Raw genomic sequence first — 15,156 nt, forward strand, 5'->3', positions numbered from 1 at the left:
GGAAAGGTGCGTGTCGATGCCAGACTTGAAAAGCTTTCCATACAAAGAAACAACATAGTGCTTTTGATTGATGGGAAACGGCAAGAGCGGTTTGAGCAGCTCCGGCCTCTCAACCGCTTTACAATGTGATCGGCACCTCGGTAGCCAGTTTAGAAGGCTGAAAAGGATGCTGGAAGCACAGCGACGTTCTAAAACCAGCGCTTGAAAAGCATCTGCATACATAAAATGTCCATTTCCCCAAAGATGAATCTGCATCTTCAGAAGATTGTCAGCTATACGTTTTCGTTCTTTGTTTCCTTTTTTTACGACAAGCTTTCGAGAAATGAACTGTCTATTGTGATGAAGGCTGCATTAGAAATTGTGCATCTAGCTTAGTTCAATGAAATCGGGAGGTGCACCTGTCTCAAGCGGATGGCTCTTTGCAGGCACACTACGGAAACCTGCGGGCGCAAGTTGGGAGAAGTGACTCTTGCAGAGTGTTGAGCTTCGAGAAGAGGGCTCCGCTCAGGAAGATATTTCCACATGTTGAAGAGTCGCTTTTCGCCCTTTCTTTCCCACATTTTTCCAGTGCGGTTATTGATCGCGTTCAAAATGTTTTCCCAACGTACGTGTTACCTGCAAAATCACAGTGAAACTGTTATGCCGAAAAGATTCCTAATAGTTATTGTATTAGAATAGCTCTCCAATTTCTTAGCCTTCGTACACGCAATGTTTAAGGAAACGCTAGAGTAAATGAAACTGTAAATAGACAGGAGCTCTTCTTAGTTTTCATACAAGTTATGATGGCTGCAGCTCCTATCTGCGTCCGGGGGACCGGAGCCAAGGGATTATCTGCGGAACCTTTGATTTATCTCTCGGGCAAGGAGCTAGATACGCCCTTTTCATCTCGGTTTGATCACACCTGTGCATTAAAACGCAGTGCTCGGTACCATCGAGGTGTAAGAGGTTCAAGGATGAGCGGGAAACTTTGTTAATAAGGAGACGGGCACCGCCCAACGTGGGGCTCGAACCCACGACCCTGAGATTAAGAGTCTCATGCTCTACCGACTGAGCTAGCCGGGCGCCGGTGGAGCTGGTGGTTAACTTGTCCCTGTTGACGGCAATTTGACAAGGTATACTTCCTGGCTTTTCATCATGTGCTGACCGGATTCGAGAGTAGCACACCCTGTTCTTTGTTGATTACTGTACCTCCAGCAGCGCAAATGTCAGTAATCATTGAAATGTACGACCTACAATCTCCTCAGCATGCCCGCGTGGACTCCTCAGTGATCATCCTTCTACGTTCTGCTGTAGTTTTCATGCAAGTGAAAACCGTGCTCCAAATAACAGCGGCACAGTTGTATCCTGCGGTAAGCATTCTTCTAATTCCATCGTTTTGCTCCAGGTAAAAGGTAGCGCATCATAGTGTTGATATTCCAAGGTTTCAGAGTCCGTATTGGATGGCTTGGATGCAGACATCGCTCAGAGCTCCCAGTATGATTTTCCCGAGTTCAGTTTTGCAGTGTTTTAGTGCTTTACTACTTCCAGTGGGCCTTTGAATGCTCTGCTAAGTAGAGACGTGACATAATTACTAATGCGACCGAGTGTGCTGGCTGTTCCTGGTTCGAAATGATTAACGCGAGAAATCAATATAGACATAACTGCTTCGATTTCCAGGTTCAGTTGAAGCTTTCAAAGAAACTATCAACGACCTCAGAACAACCGAAGACACATTTGGTCATCTCCGTATTGGTGAAGATTAAAGAGTCCCGCAAGTGTCAAGCTTGCACAAACACACACGAGAGAGAAACTCAGGACAGAATTTAAAGAAAGGGAGATGCAGACTATTTGAAGGCACTTTGCTTACCCAATGGCATGCTTAGGAATCGTGCATAGGACACATGTAGCAGAAGATGGTTTCGATCCATCGACCTCTGGGTTATGGGCCCAGCACGCTTCCGCTGCGCCACTCTGCTGACGGCCTCTCTGCGTGTGGCGCACAACTGCTCTTTTTATTTCCTACATAAGTGATGAAAGAGTTGAAAGTTTCAACGACAAACGCAGACGTCACTTTGAGCGCTTGGTGTTGTAGCACAAATCATCACATGCTGCTCTACACTGGATTATAAAAGCCGACACATTTTCCAAACATTTTAATGCTGGAGTCACACTGTAGTATTAATAACAGTGCGATACTCGAGGAGCGTAGTGGGATCGCGGTGGCTCATCAGACCGCCCCGGGACAGGGGGCCCGCGTCAGGATGGCCGAGCGGTCTAAGGCGCTGCGTTCAGGTCGCAGTCTCCCCTGGAGGCGTGGGTTCGAATCCCACTCCTGACAAAAAGCTTGCTTAGTGCCGTCTCCAGTCGGGTGCAAATGGGTGAAGCAGCCTGACGCAGGGAACGTGCGCCGATAGGCGTAGGTGTATCCCCTGCCTCTTCCGATTTAGCTCGTGCTCCATAGGATGGAAGCGGATGCTCTGGCTTTTTGACTCGAATATAACCTGATCACAACAGATGGCCGTGCAGCCCAGTGCTGGTTTAAGAATGCCTCGTGTCTTCAGGCCCCTATTCCTTCAGGTTACCCCTTTGGAATAGTCGTCCGAAAAAGACGGGAAAGGAAAAGCATGTAAGCTCCCACACACTGCGTTAGCATTAGCGGTTGGAATCTGATGGGAGAAAAGCAACCTGGCTCGCCGTCAAGCAATCCATCCCTGGTCTCCCACGTGACAGGCGGGGATACGCACCACTATACTAACGAGGAGCGCTTGCTTGGCGCTTGAAGACACTTCCTCTTGCGGCTACTACTGTTTCCGGTTTCGTCTTTTCTTTTCATTCCTCCCAGAGGAGCGCATGAAAACGTTTCCATCTGCGCCATCCTCACCCCTCCAATGCTATGGTCCCTGCTCCTCCTGGTGCACTGCAAACACTCATTCAGCCGGTTCTTTCAGTTTGAATAATTAGGACTTCAAAGGCTGGAAGTAGGGCGCAAGACATGCCAATGCCAAAAGCGTGGCTGTGTGCTTCCAGCTGTGAAATGTCACTGGTGGATGTTGAAGACATTACTTCCAAGGCAGCAGGTCCAAGCGATTTAGCTTTTGTACAAGAAGCAGGAAGAGAGAAACGGCACTCTGCCTTTTTCTGGGCAGGCCGAAGCGACAGGAGAAGGGCGTCCGTAGTGGGCAGGATTCGAGCCGACGCGGGGAGACCCCAATGGCTTTCTAGCCCATCGCCTTAACCGCTCGGACACGACTACAGGGAGCGCCGCTGCTGCCGGCTTGCAATCATTTAACACGGAGGGCGAGGCGGCGGCGGTAACCTTTTTCAATGTCGCTCTCCGCTTCCCCCCAAAAAAAGCCAAATGACATGCTAGCACTCGGACACCCTTCAGAAGACTGAAGGGTGGCTTAAAGCTGGAAGGATTAGGTCTCCCCGTTCCGACGCGACAATCGAACTTCCTTAGGCAGAGAGAAAGCAACATCGGGGAGCGTCAACAAGACTTTAGAAGCTGCGCCACACGCCACTTTCAGTCGCAGACACAGCAGTTTTAAAGGCAGGAATCGCCTTTGCGAACGCCATGAGAAACAGAACGCAAGCTCAGGTCCTGCGGTTTAACAAACAGCCACGGCTTTCAAGCGACATTTCTTTTCTGGAGCGAATTCACTTTCAACTTCAAGAAATTCACACAACTTGCGAAATACGAAATACAAATCTGGCTCATCGCTGCACAAGAAATACCGCCGGCTGGCAAGAAAATGACAACGGTGTTTTTCCTTAACGAAAAACTTCCCATGGAGAAAAACAACGGCTGTGCGTCTCTGTCGGCTTGATTCAGTTTAATGCAAGTATTCATTCTCCTCCTGGAAAATACAGCTTGCGAAAGATGAAATACAATTCTTGGCTTTTCTGGGTGAGTGCAGAAGAAATCCTGCCGGCTGGCAGAAGAATTCCAGCCTTTTTTACTCTTTAACCAGAAACTTGCGAATGATACAAAGCAAGCGGGGTGCGTTTCTGTGCAGCTGTTAACTGAACAGCTGCTGCTTCAAGCCCACCCAGGGCTCATTCCGATTTCAACATCATGCCCCCTGAAGGTAGACTGGATTTCTTTGCGAAGCATTCACCTTTTGGACGTTTCAGGAAAGGTGCGTGTCGATGCCAGACTTGAAAAGCTTTCCATACAAAGAAACAACATAGTGCTTTTGATTGATGGGAAACGGCAAGAGCGGTTTGAGCAGCTCCGGCCTCTCAACCGCTTTACAATGTGATCGGCACCTCGGTAGCCAGTTTAGAAGGCTGAAAAGGATGCTGGAAGCACAGCGACGTTCTAAAACCAGCGCTTGAAAAGCATCTGCATACATAAAATGTCCATTTCCCCAAAGATGAATCTGCATCTTCAGAAGATTGTCAGCTATACGTTTTCGTTCTTTGTTTCCTTTTTTTACGACAAGCTTTCGAGAAATGAACTGTCTATTGTGATGAAGGCTGCATTAGAAATTGTGCATCTAGCTTAGTTCAATGAAATCGGGAGGTGCACCTGTCTCAAGCGGATGGCTCTTTGCAGGCACACTACGGAAACCTGCGGGCGCAAGTTGGGAGAAGTGACTCTTGCAGAGTGTTGAGCTTCGAGAAGAGGGCTCCGCTCAGGAAGATATTTCCACATGTTGAAGAGTCGCTTTTCGCCCTTTCTTTCCCACATTTTTCCAGTGCGGTTATTGATCGCGTTCAAAATGTTTTCCCAACGTACGTGTTACCTGCAAAATCACAGTGAAACTGTTATGCCGAAAAGATTCCTAATAGTTATTGTATTAGAATAGCTCTCCAATTTCTTAGCCTTCGTACACGCAATGTTTAAGGAAACGCTAGAGTAAATGAAACTGTAAATAGACAGGAGCTCTTCTTAGTTTTCATACAAGTTATGATGGCTGCAGCTCCTATCTGCGTCCGGGGGACCGGAGCCAAGGGATTATCTGCGGAACCTTTGATTTATCTCTCGGGCAAGGAGCTAGATACGCCCTTTTCATCTCGGTTTGATCACACCTGTGCATTAAAACGCAGTGCTCGGTACCATCGAGGTGTAAGAGGTTCAAGGATGAGCGGGAAACTTTGTTAATAAGGAGACGGGCACCGCCCAACGTGGGGCTCGAACCCACGACCCTGAGATTAAGAGTCTCATGCTCTACCGACTGAGCTAGCCGGGCGCCGGTGGAGCTGGTGGTTAACTTGTCCCTGTTGACGGCAATTTGACAAGGTATACTTCCTGGCTTTTCATCATGTGCTGACCGGATTCGAGAGTAGCACACCCTGTTCTTTGTTGATTACTGTACCTCCAGCAGCGCAAATGTCAGTAATCATTGAAATGTACGACCTACAATCTCCTCAGCATGCCCGCGTGGACTCCTCAGTGATCATCCTTCTACGTTCTGCTGTAGTTTTCATGCAAGTGAAAACCGTGCTCCAAATAACAGCGGCACAGTTGTATCCTGCGGTAAGCATTCTTCTAATTCCATCGTTTTGCTCCAGGTAAAAGGTAGCGCATCATAGTGTTGATATTCCAAGGTTTCAGAGTCCGTATTGGATGGCTTGGATGCAGACATCGCTCAGAGCTCCCAGTATGATTTTCCCGAGTTCAGTTTTGCAGTGTTTTAGTGCTTTACTACTTCCAGTGGGCCTTTGAATGCTCTGCTAAGTAGAGACGTGACATAATTACTAATGCGACCGAGTGTGCTGGCTGTTCCTGGTTCGTAATGATTAACGCGAGAAATCAATATAGACATAACTGCTTCGATTTCGAGGTTCAGTTGAAGCTTTCAAAGAAACTATCAAAGACCTCAGAACAACCAAAGACACATTTGGTCATCTCCGTATTGGTGAAGATTAAAGAGTCCCGCAAGTGTCAAGCTTGCACAAACACACACGAGAGAGAAACTCAGGACAGAATTTAAAGAAAGGGAGATGCAGACTATTTGAAGGCACTTTGCTAACCCAATGGCATGTTTATGAATCGTGCATAGGACACACGTAGCAGAGGATGGTTTCGATCCATCGACCTCTGGGTTATGGGCCCAGCACGCTTCCGCTGCGCCACTCTGCTGACGGCCTCTCTGCGTGTGGCGCACAACTGCTCTTTTTATTTCCTACATAAGTGATGAAAGAGTTGAAAGTTTCAACGACAAACGCAGACGTCACTTTGAGCGCTTGGTGTTGTAGCACAAATCATCACATGCTGCTCTACACTGGATTATAAAAGCCGACACATTTTCCAAACATTTTAATGCTGGAGTCACACTGTAGTATTAATAACAGTGCGATACTCGAGGAGCGTAGTGGGATCGCGGTGGCTCATCAGACCGCCCCGGGACAGGGGGCCCGCGTCAGGATGGCCGAGCGGTCTAAGGCGCTGCGTTCAGGTCGCAGTCTCCCCTGGAGGCGTGGGTTCGAATCCCACTCCTGACAAAAAGCTTGCTCAGTGCCGTCTCCAGTCGGGTGCAAATGGGTGAAGCAGCCTGACGCAGGGAACGTGCGCCGATAGGCGTAGGTGTATCCCCTGCCTCTTCCGATTTAGCTCGTGCTCCATAGGATGGAAGCGGATGCTCTGGCTTTTTGACTCGAATATAACCTGATCACAACAGAAGGCCGTGCAGCCCAGTGCTGGTTTAAGAATGCCTCGTGTCTTCAGGCCCCTATTCCTTCAGGTTACCCCTTTGGAATAGTCGTCCGAAAAAGACGGGAAAGGAAAAGCATGTAAGCTCCCACACACTGCGTTAGCATTAGCGGTTGGAATCTGATGGGAGAAAAGCAACCTGGCTCGCCGTCAAGCAATCCATCCCTGGTCTCCCACGTGACAGGCGGGGATACGCACCACTATACTAACGAGGAGCGCTTGCTTGGCGCTTGAAGACACTTCCTCTTGCGGCTACTACTGTTTCCGGTTTCGTCTTTTCTTTTCATTCCTCCCAGAGGAGCGCATGAAAACGTTTCCATCTGCGCCATCCTCACCCCTCCAATGCTATGGTCCCTGCTCCTCCTGGTGCACTGCAAACACTCATTCAGCCGGTTCTTTCAGTTTGAATAATTAGGTCTTCAAAGGCTGGAAGTAGGGCGCAAAAGACATGCCAATGCCAAAAGCGTGGCTGTGTGCTTCCAGCTGTGAAATGTCACTGGTGGATGTTGAAGACATTACTTCCAAGGCAGCAGGTCCAAGCGATTTAGCGTTTGTACAAGAAGCAGGAAGAGAGAAACGGCACTCCGCCTTTTTCTGGGCAGGCCGAAGCGACAGGAGAAGGGCGCCGTAGTGGGCAGGATTCGAGCCGACGCGGGGAGACCCCAATGGCTTTCTAGCCCATCGCCTTAACCGCTCGGCCACGACTACAGGGAGCGCCGCCGCCGCCGGCTTGCGATCATTTAACACGGAGGGCGAGGCGGCGGCGGTAACCTTTTTCAATGTCGCTCTCCGCTTCCCCCCCAAAAAAAGCCAAATGACATGCTAGCACTCGGACACCCTTCAGAAGACTGAAGGGTGGCTTAAAGCTGGAAGGATTAGGTCTCCCCGTTCCGACGCGACAATCGAACTTCCTTAGGCAGAGAGAAAGCAACATCGAGGAGCGTCAACAAGACTTTAGAAGCTGCGCCACACGCCACTTTCAGTCGCAGACACAGCAGTTTTAAAGGCAGGAATCGCCTTTGCGAACGCCATGAGAAACAGAACGCAAGCTCAGGTCCTGCGGTTTAACAAACAGCCACGGCTTTCATGCGACTGGACATTTCTTTTCTGGAGCGAATTCACTTTCAACTTCAAGAAATTCACACAACTTGCGAAATACGAAATACAAATCTGGCTCATCGCTGCACAAGAAATACCGCCGGCTGGCAAGAAAATGACAACGGTGTTTTTCCTTAACGAAAAACTTCCCATGGAGAAAAACAACGGCTGTGCGTCTCTGTCGGCTTGATTCAGTTTAATGCAAGTATTCATTCTCCTCCTGGAAAATACAGCTTGCGAAAGATGAAATACAATTCTTGGCTTTTCTGGGTGAGTGCAGAAGAAATCCTGCCGGCTGGCAGAAGAATTCCAGCCTTTTTTACTCTTTAACCACAAACTTGCGAATGATACAAAGCAAGCGGGGTGCGTTTCTGTGCAGCTGTTAACTGAACAGCTGCTGCTTCAAGCCCACCCAGGGCTCATTCCGATTTCAACATCATGCCCCCTGAAGGTAGACTGGATTTCTTTGCGAAGCATTCACCTTTTGGACGTTTCAGGAAAGGTGCGTGTCGATGCCAGACTTGAAAAGCTTTCCATACAAAGAAACAACATAGTGCTTTTGATTGATGGGAAACGGCAAGAGCGGTTTGAGCAGCTCCGGCCTCTCAACCGCTTTACAATGTGATCGGCACCTCGGTAGCCAGTTTAGAAGGCTGAAAAGGATGCTGGAAGCACAGCGACGTTCTAAAACCAGCGCTTGAAAAGCATCTGCATACATAAAATGTCCATTTCCCCAAAGCTGAATCTGCATCTTCAGAAGATTGTCAGCTATACGTTTTCGTTCTTTGTTTCCTTTTTTTACGACAAGCTTTCGAGAAATGAACTGTCTATTGTGATGAAGGCTGCATTAGAAATTGTGCATCTAGCTTAGTTCAATGAAATCGGGAGGTGCACCTGTCTCAAGCGGATGGCTCTTTGCAGGCACACTACGGAAACCTGCGGGCGCAAGTTGGGAGAAGTGACTCTTGCAGAGTGTTGAGCTTCGAGAAGAGGGCTCCGCTCAGGAAGATATTTCCACATGTTGAAGAGTCGCTTTTCGCCCTTTCTTTCCCACATTTTTCCAGTGCGGTTATTGATCGCGTTCAAAATGTTTTCCCAACGTACGTGTTACCTGCAAAATCACAGTGAAACTGTTATGCCCAAAAGATTCCTAATAGTTATTGTATTAGAATAGCTCTCCAATTTCTTAGCCTTCGTACACGCAATGTTTAAGGAAACGCTAGAGTAAATGAAACTGTAAATAGACAGGAGCTCTTCTTAGTTTTCATACAAGTTATGATGGCTGCAGCTCCTATCTGCGTCCGGGTGACCGGAGCCAAGGGATTATCTGCGGAACCCTTGATTTATCTCTCGGGCAAGGAGCTAGATACGCCCTTTTCATCTCGGTTTGATCACACTTGTGCATTAAAACGCAGTGCTCGGTACCATCGAGGTGTAAGAGGTTCAAGGATGAGCGGGAAACTTTGTTAATAAGGAGACGGGCACCGCCCAACGTGGGGCTCGAACCCACGACCCTGAGATTAAGAGTCTCATGCTCTACCGACTGAGCTAGCCGGGCGCCGGTGGAGCTGGTGGTTAACTTGTCCCTGTTGACGGCAATTTGACAAGGTATACTTCCTGGCTTTTCATCATGTGCTGACCGGATTCGAGAGTAGCACACCCTGTTCTTTGTTGATTACTGTACCTCCAGCAGCGCAAATGTCAGTAATCATTGAAATGTACGACCTACAATCTCCTCAGCATGCCCGCGTGGACTCCTCAGTGATCATCCTTCTACGTTCTGCTGTAGTTTTCATGCAAGTGAAAACCGTGCTCCAAATAACAGCGGCACAGTTGTATCCTGCGGTAAGCATTCTTCTAATTCCATCGTTTTGCTCCAGGTAAAAGGTAGCGCATCATAGTGTTGATATTCCAAGGTTTCAGAGTCCGTATTGGATGGCTTGGATGCAGACATCGCTCAGAGCTCCCAGTATGATTTTCCCGAGTTCAGTTTTGCAGTGTTTTAGTGCTTTACTACTTCCAGTGGGCCTTTGAATGCTCTGCTAAGTAGAGACGTGACATAATTACTAATGCGACCGAGTGTGCTGGCTGTTCCTGGTTCGTAATGATTAACGCGAGAAATCAATATAAACATAACTGCTTCGATTTCGAGGTTCAGTTGAAGCTTTCAAAGAAACTATCAAAGACCTCAGAACAACCGAAGACACATTTGGTCATCTCCGTATTGGTGAAGATTAAAGAGTCCCGCAAGTGTCAAGCTTGCACAAACACACACGAGAGAGAAACTCAGGACAGAATTTAAAGAAAGGGAGATGCAGACTATTTGAAGGCACTTTGCTAACCCAATGGCATGCTTATGAATCGTGCATAGGACACACGTAGCAGAGGATGGTTTCGATCCATCGACCTCTGGGTTATGGGCCCAGCACGCTTCCGCTGCGCCACTCTGCTGACGGCCTCTCTGCGTGTGGCGCACAACTGCTCTTTTTATTTCCTACATAAGTGATGAAAGAGTTGAAAGTTTCAACGACAAACGCAGACGTCACTTTGAGCGCTTGGTGTTGTAGCACAAATCATCACATGCTGCTCTACACTGGATTATAAAAGCCGACACATTTTCCAAACATTTTAATGCTGGAGTCACACTGTAGTATTAATAACAGTGCGATACTCGAGGAGCGTAGTGGGATCGCGGTGGCTCATCAGACCGCCCCGGGACAGGGGGCCCGCGTCAGGATGGCCGAGCGGTCTAAGGCGCTGCGTTCAGGTCGCAGTCTCCCCTGGAGGCGTGGGTTCGAATCCCACTCCTGACAAAAAGCTTGCTCAGTGCCGTCTCCAGTCGGGTGCAAATGGGTGAAGCAGCCTGACGCAGGGAACGTGCGCCGATAGGCGTAGGTGTATCCCCTGCCTCTTCCGATTTAGCTCGTGCTCCATAGGATGGAAGCGGATGCTCTGGCTTTTTGACTCGAATATAACCTGATCACAACAGAAGGCCGTGCAGCCCAGTGCTGGTTTAAGAATGCCTCGTGTCTTCAGGCCCCTATTCCTTCAGGTTACCCCTTTGGAATAGTCGTCCGAAAAAGACGGGAAAGGAAAAGCATGTAAGCTCCCACACACTGCGTTAGCATTAGCGGTTGGAATCTGATGGGAGAAAAGCAACCTGGCTCGCCGTCAAGCAATCCATCCCTGGTCTCCCACGTGACAGGCGGGGATACGCACCACTATACTAACGAGGAGCGCTTGCTTGGCGCTTGAAGACACTTCCTCTTGCGGCTACTACTGTTTCCGGTTTCGTCTTTTCTTTTCATTCCTCCCAGAGGAGCGCATGAAAACGTTTCCATCTGCGCCATCCTCACCCCTCCAATGCTATGGTCCCTGCTCCTCCTGGTGCACTGCAAACACTCATTCAGCCGGTTCTTTCAGTTTGAATAATTAGGTCTTCAAAGGCTGGAAGTAGGGCGCAAAAGACATGCCAATGCCAAAAGCGTGGCTGTGTGCTTCCAGCTGTGAAATGTCACTGGTGGATGTTGAAGACATTACTTCCAAGGCAGCAGGTCCAAGCGATTTAGCGTTTGTACAAGAAGCAGGAAGAGAGAAACGGCACTCCGCCTTTTTCTGGGCAGGCCGAAGCGACAGGAGAAGGGCGCCGTAGTGGGCAGGATTCGAGCCGACGCGGGGAGACCCCAATGGCTTTCTAGCCCATCGCCTTAACCGCTCGGCCACGACTACAGGGAGCGCCGCCGCCGCCGGCTTGCGATCATTTAACACGGAGGGCGAGGCGGCGGCGGTAACCTTTTTCAATGTCGCTCTCCGCTTCCCCCCCAAAAAAAGCCAAATGACATGCTAGCACTCGGACACCCTTCAGAAGACTGAAGGGTGGCTTAAAGCTGGAAGGATTAGGTCTCCCCGTTCCGACGCGACAATCGAACTTCCTTAGGCAGAGAGAAAGCAACATCGAGGAGCGTCAACAAGACTTTAGAAGCTGCGCCACACGCCACTTTCAGTCGCAGACACAGCAGTTTTAAAGGCAGGAATCGCCTTTGCGAACGCCATGAGAAACAGAACGCAAGCTCAGGTCCTGCGGTTTAACAAACAGCCACGGCTTTCATGCGACTGGACATTTCTTTTCTGGAGCGAATTCACTTTCAACTTCAAGAAATTCACACAACTTGCGAAATACGAAATACAAATCTGGCTCATCGCTGCACAAGAAATACCGCCGGCTGGCAAGAAAATGACAACGGTGTTTTTCCTTAACGAAAAACTTCCCATGGAGAAAAACAACGGCTGTGCGTCTCTGTCGGCTTGATTCAGTTTAATGCAAGTATTCATTCTCCTCCTGGAAAATACAGCTTGCGAAAGATGAAATACAATTCTTGGCTTTTCTGGGTGAGTGCAGAAGAAATCCTGCCGGCTGGCAGAAGAATTCCAGCCTTTTTTACTCTTTAACCACAAACTTGCGAATGATACAAAGCAAGCGGGGTGCGTTTCTGTGCAGCTGTTAACTGAACAGCTGCTGCTTCAAGCCCACCCAGGGCTCATTCCGATTTCAACATCATGCCCCCTGAAGGTAGACTGGATTTCTTTGCGAAGCATTCACCTTTTGGACGTTTCAGGAAAGGTGCGTGTCGATGCCAGACTTGAAAAGCTTTCCATACAAAGAAACAACATAGTGCTTTTGATTGATGGGAAACGGCAAGAGCGGTTTGAGCAGCTCCGGCCTCTCAACCGCTTTACAATGTGATCGGCACCTCGGTAGCCAGTTTAGAAGGCTGAAAAGGATGCTGGAAGCACAGCGACGTTCTAAAACCAGCGCTTGAAAAGCATCTGCATACATAAAATGTCCATTTCCCCAAAGCTGAATCTGCATCTTCAGAAGATTGTCAGCTATACGTTTTCGTTCTTTGTTTCCTTTTTTTACGACAAGCTTTCGAGAAATGAACTGTCTATTGTGATGAAGGCTGCATTAGAAATTGTGCATCTAGCTTAGTTCAATGAAATCGGGAGGTGCACCTGTCTCAAGCGGATGGCTCTTTGCAGGCACACTACGGAAACCTGCGGGCGCAAGTTGGGAGAAGTGACTCTTGCAGAGTGTTGAGCTTCGAGAAGAGGGCTCCGCTCAGGAAGATATTTCCACATGTTGAAGAGTCGCTTTTCGCCCTTTCTTTCCCACATTTTTCCAGTGCGGTTATTGATCGCGTTCAAAATGTTTTCCCAACGTACGTGTTACCTGCAAAATCACAGTGAAACTGTTATGCCCAAAAGATTCCTAATAGTTATTGTATTAGAATAGCTCTCCAATTTCTTAGCCTTCGTACACGCAATGTTTAAGGAAACGCTAGAGTAAATGAAACTGTAAATAGACAGGAGCTCTTCTTAGTTTTCATACAAGTTATGATGGCTGCAGCTCCTATCTGCGTCCGGGTGACCGGAGCCAAGGGATTATCTGCGGAACCCTTGATTTATCTCTCGGGCAAGGAGCTAGATACGCCCTTTTCATCTCGGTTTGATCACACTTGTGCATTAAAACGCAGTGCTCGGTACCATCGAGGTGTAAGAGGTTCAAGGATGAGCGGGAAACTTTGTTAATAAGGAGACGGGCACCGCCCAACGTGGGGCTCGAACCCACGACCCTGAGATTAAGAGTCTCATGCTCTACCGACTGAGCTAGCCGGGCGCCGGTGGAGCTGGTGGTTAACTTGTCCCTGTTGACGGCAATTTGACAAGGTATACTTCCTGGCTTTTCATCATGTGCTGACCGGATTCGAGAGTAGCACACCCTGTTCTTTGTTGATTACTGTACCTCCAGCAGCGCAAATGTCAGTAATCATTGAAATGTACGACCTACAATCTCCTCAGCATGCCCGCGTGGACTCCTCAGTGATCATCCTTCTACGTTCTGCTGTAGTTTTCATGCAAGTGAAAACCGTGCTCCAAATAACAGCGGCACAGTTGTATCCTGCGGTAAGCATTCTTCTAATTCCATCGTTTTGCTCCAGGTAAAAGGTAGCGCATCATAGTGTTGATATTCCAAGGTTTCAGAGTCCGTATTGGATGGCTTGGATGCAGACATCGCTCAGAGCTCCCAGTATGATTTTCCCGAGTTCAGTTTTGCAGTGTTTTAGTGCTTTACTACTTCCAGTGGGCCTTTGAATGCTCTGCTAAGTAGAGACGTGACATAATTACTAATGCGACCGAGTGTGCTGGCTGTTCCTGGTTCGTAATGATTAACGCGAGAAATCAATATAAACATAACTGCTTCGATTTCGAGGTTCAGTTGAAGCTTTCAAAGAAACTATCAAAGACCTCAGAACAACCGAAGACACATTTGGTCATCTCCGTATTGGTGAAGATTAAAGAGTCCCGCAAGTGTCAAGCTTGCACAAACACACACGAGAGAGAAACTCAGGACAGAATTTAAAGAAAGGGAGATGCAGACTATTTGAAGGCACTTTGCTAACCCAATGGCATGCTTATGAATCGTGCATAGGACACACGTAGCAGAGGATGGTTTCGATCCATCGACCTCTGGGTTATGGGCCCAGCACGCTTCCGCTGCGCCACTCTGCTGACGGCCTCTCTGCGTGTGGCGCACAACTGCTCTTTTTATTTCCTACATAAGTGATGAAAGAGTTGAAAGTTTCAACGACAAACGCAGACGTCACTTTGAGCGCTTGGTGTTGTAGCACAAATCATCACATGCTGCTCTACACTGGATTATAAAAGCCGACACATTTTCCAAACATTTTAATGCTGGAGTCACACTGTAGTATTAATAACAGTGCGATACTCGAGGAGCGTAGTGGGATCGCGGTGGCTCATCAGACCGCCCCGGGACAGGGGGCCCGCGTCAGGATGGCCGAGCGGTCTAAGGCGCTGCGTTCAGGTCGCAGTCTCCCCTGGAGGCGTGGGTTCGAATCCCACTCCTGACAAAAAGCTTGCTCAGTGCCGTCTCCAGTCGGGTGCAAATGGGTGAAGCAGCCTGACGCAGGGAACGTGCGCCGATAGGCGTAGGTGTATCCCCTGCCTCTTCCGATTTAGCTCGTGCTCCATAGGATGGAAGCGGATGCTCTGGCTTTTTGACTCGAATATAACCTGATCACAACAGAAGGCCGTGCAGCCCAGTGCTGGTTTAAGAATGCCTCGTGTCTTCAGGCCCCTATTCCTTCAGGTTACCCCTTTGGAATAGTCGTCCGAAAAAGACGGGAAAGGAAAAGCATGTAAGCTCCCACACACTGCGTTAGCATTAGCGGTTGGAATCTGATGGGAGAAAAGCAACCTGGCTCGCCGTCAAGCAATCCATCCCTGGTCTCCCACGTGACAGGCGGGGATACGCACCACTATACTAACGAGGAGCGCTTGCTTGGCGCTTGAAGACACTTCCTCTTGCGGCTACTACTGTTTCCGGTTTCGTCTTTTCT

General features: G+C 48.7%; 4 non-coding genes across 4 annotated transcripts; all 4 read right to left on the reverse strand.

Annotated features, from left to right (window-relative positions):
- Window positions 1-989: 989 nt before the first annotated feature.
- trnak-cuu (transfer RNA lysine (anticodon CUU)) lies at window positions 990-1,062 on the reverse strand. Its single transcript has one exon. It is a non-coding gene; the product is annotated as a tRNA-Lys (tRNA).
- A 4,039-nt stretch (window positions 1,063-5,101) lies between these two features.
- On the reverse strand, window positions 5,102-5,174 carry trnak-cuu (transfer RNA lysine (anticodon CUU)). The gene has a single exon. It is a non-coding gene; the product is annotated as a tRNA-Lys (tRNA).
- A 4,046-nt stretch (window positions 5,175-9,220) lies between these two features.
- Window positions 9,221-9,293, reverse strand: trnak-cuu (transfer RNA lysine (anticodon CUU)). The gene has a single exon. It is a non-coding gene; the product is annotated as a tRNA-Lys (tRNA).
- Window positions 9,294-13,339: 4,046 nt separating this feature from the next.
- trnak-cuu (transfer RNA lysine (anticodon CUU)) lies at window positions 13,340-13,412 on the reverse strand. Its single transcript has one exon. It is a non-coding gene; the product is annotated as a tRNA-Lys (tRNA).
- Window positions 13,413-15,156: the final 1,744 nt, after the last annotated feature.

Source organism: Lepisosteus oculatus, unplaced genomic scaffold (assembly GCF_040954835.1).
Source record: "Lepisosteus oculatus isolate fLepOcu1 unplaced genomic scaffold, fLepOcu1.hap2 HAP2_SCAFFOLD_39, whole genome shotgun sequence".
In the NCBI taxonomy this organism is placed as follows: domain Eukaryota; kingdom Metazoa; phylum Chordata; class Actinopteri; order Semionotiformes; family Lepisosteidae; genus Lepisosteus; species Lepisosteus oculatus.